Genomic DNA, 3094 nt, shown 5'->3' on the forward strand with positions numbered 1-3094 from the left:
CACCACTCTCTCCCCTCTCCGCCCTCCCCGGCACTCACCCCCTCCCCCCTCCCCGGCACTCACCCCCTCTCCCCCCTCCGCGGCACTCACCCCCTCCCCCCTCCCCGGCACACCCTCTCCCCCCTCCCCGGCACTCACCCTCTCCCCCCCCGGCAATGACCCCCTCCCCCCTCCCTGGCACCGACCCCCTCCCCCCTCCCCGGCACTCACCCCCTCTCCCCCCTCCCCGGCACTCACCCCCTCCCCCCTCCCCGGCACTCACCCTCTCCCCCCTCCCCGGCACTCACCCTCTCCCCCCTCCCCGGCAATGACCCCCTCCCCCCCTCCCTGGCACTGACCCCCTCCCCCCTCCCCGGCACTGACCCCCCTCCCCCCTCGCCGGCACTGACTCTCTCCCCCCTCCCCGGCACTCACCCTCTCCCCCCTCCCCGGCACTGACCCTCTCCCCCCTCCCGGCACTCACCCTCTCCCCCCTCCCCGACACTCACCCTCTCCCATCCCTCTTTAAACCCCCACCTCACACAGACTGCCGTAACGCCCTCACTTCTCCTGTGCCCACCCCGCGTCGTGACCTACCTCCACACTGCCCGCTGTCAACCATCAGCACTGGTTGACGCCGTTATATAAGGTGGTTTAATTTACGCCGGCGTGACCCGTGGTCATGCTGGCGGGACTTCGGCCCATCCGACCGGGAGAATTCGGGCAGCCCAGGGACCCATTGAGTCGTGCCGGACCCCGCCATTCTCCGAGGCGGGCGGCGCGATTCACGCCTCGTCGACTTTTGGGGGGCCGGAGAATTCGGAGGACGGCAGGGGCGGGATTCACTCCGATCCCCGGCGATTCTCCGACAGGGTGGGGGGTCAGAGAATCCCGCCTCCCAACTCCAGGGTTGGAATTTTACCTCAATGTGCCGGAAAAATAAGTACATAAGATCTAGATGCAGAAGTAGCTCACTGGGCTAAAGCAGACCAAGCAGGCCAGCAGCACGGTTTGATTCCCGTACCAGCCTCGCCGGAATGTGGCGACTAGGGGCTTTTCACAGTAACTTCATTGAAGCCTACTCGTGACAATAAACGATTTTCATTTCATTTTAATTTCAGCCCCTCGAGGCTGCTCTGCCATTCAATACGATCATAGCTGATCTCATCTTGGCTTCATCTCCACCTTTCAGCCCACTACTATTTAAAAATCAATCTATCTCCTCCTTAAATTTGTTTAGTATTCCGGTATCCCCTGCACTCTAGACCAGAGAATTTGACAGATTCATGACCCTTTCAGTGAAGTAATTCCTTCTTATCTCTGTTTTAAATCTGCCACCCCTTGGCCTAAAACAAAGGCCTCACTTTCTAGAATGTCCAACAAGAGGAAACATCCACCCTCCGTCTACCCTTTCAATCCTCTTTAGCATTTATATACCTCAATTAAATCTCCTCTCATTCTTTTAAACCATTGTGTGTTTAGGCCTAAGCTGCTCAATCTCATCTTCATAAGACAAGTTCTGCATCCCTGGTATCAGTCTAGCGAACCTTCTCTGAACTGTCCCTGACGCATTATGTCCTATCCTCAAGCAAGGGGATAAAAACTGTGCACAGTACTCCGGATGCAGTCTTACCGATGCCCTGTCCATTTGCAACAGCATTTCCCTACTTTTATATTCTATTCCAAAAGCAATGAATGCCAAAGTTCTATTTTCCTTCCTTATTCCCTGCTGCACCTGCATACTAACTTTCTGGACGAGGGCACCGACATCACTCTTCACCAAAGTTTCTTTCCGTTTCGATAATAAATTGCCATTTTATTTCCCCGACCAAAATGGACAACCTCGCATTAGTCTATGGTAAATTCAATCTACCAAGTTTTGGCCCACTCATCCATATCCAGTTGTCAATTTCTTATTTCCTCATTACAACTTGTCTTTCCAACTATTTTAGTGTAAACTACAGATTTGGCTCTCGTACCCTTCATCCCTGCACCCAGGTCATTAATATAGATTGTTAATAGTTGGGGCCCAACCCTGTGGCTGCCCATTAGTTACAACTTGCAGACCAGAAAAAGATCCATTTATCCCCACTCTCTGTTTTCTGCTGGTTAGCCAACCCTCTAACCAAGTTAATGGCCTGGATTCTCCATTGTGGAGTCTAAGTGCTCCCGCCAGTGCAGAATTGGGACTTGTCTCCACTGGCTTTGGGAATGGGGCTCAGGTGCGAGTCCTTTTCCTTAACCATGCAAATACATGCATGGAGAAGAACTCGCCGGATTCCATCGGAATACCGATATCGAACCACCATTTTGAGGGGGCGGCCCAATCTCAAAGTGCAGCGCTAGACCTTACAATGCTAATTCTTATTCCACCCACCCCACTGACAGATAGGGACATCCTATGCAGGCACCCCCCCCCCCCCCCCCACCACATAAATATCAGGACACCCACCACAGCAGGCACATGGGGGTATAGCTCAGTGGTAGAGCATTTGACTGCAGATCCAGAGGTGCCTGGTTCAAATCCGGGTGCCCTCCTCATTTTACTAGGGACTTTTCACAGTAACTTCATTGTAGTGAGGGCCGGTTTAGCTCAGTGGGATAGACAGCTGGTTTGTGATGCAGAACAAGGCCAGCCGCGCGGGTTCAATTCCCGTACCAGCTGAGAATTCTGAATTCTCTCTCTGTGTACCCGAACAGGCGCCGGAATGTGGCGACTAGGGGCTTTTCACAGTAACTTCATTGCAGTGTTAATGTAAGCCTAATTGTGACAATGAAGATTATTTATTTTTGGGGCGTTGGTAAGTCATGATTGCAGCTGTATAGAAACTTAGTTAGACCACACTTAGAATATAGTGTTCAATTCTGGTCGCCACACTACTAGAAGGATGTGGAGGCTTTAGAGAGGGTGCAGAAGAGATTTACCAGCATGCTGCCTGGTATGGAGGGCATTAGCTATAAGGAGCGGTTGAATAAACTCGGTTTGTTTTCACAGGAACGACAGAGGTTGAGGGGCAACCTGACAGAGGTCTACAAAATTATGAGGGGCACAGACAGAGTGGGTAGTCAGAGGCTTTTCCCCAGGGGAGAGGGGTCAATTACTAAGGGGCATAGG

At 52.9% G+C, this 3094-nt stretch overlaps 1 non-coding gene across 1 annotated transcript; it reads left to right on the top strand.

Annotated features, from left to right (window-relative positions):
* The first annotated feature begins 2445 nt into the window (after positions 1 to 2445).
* trnac-gca lies at positions 2446 to 2517 on the top strand. The gene has a single exon. It is a non-coding gene; the product is annotated as a tRNA-Cys (tRNA).
* Positions 2518 to 3094: the final 577 nt, after the last annotated feature.

The sequence above is a fragment of the Scyliorhinus canicula genome, chromosome 14 (genome assembly GCF_902713615.1).
Source record: "Scyliorhinus canicula chromosome 14, sScyCan1.1, whole genome shotgun sequence".
NCBI classification, from domain to species: Eukaryota; Metazoa; Chordata; class Chondrichthyes; order Carcharhiniformes; family Scyliorhinidae; genus Scyliorhinus; species Scyliorhinus canicula.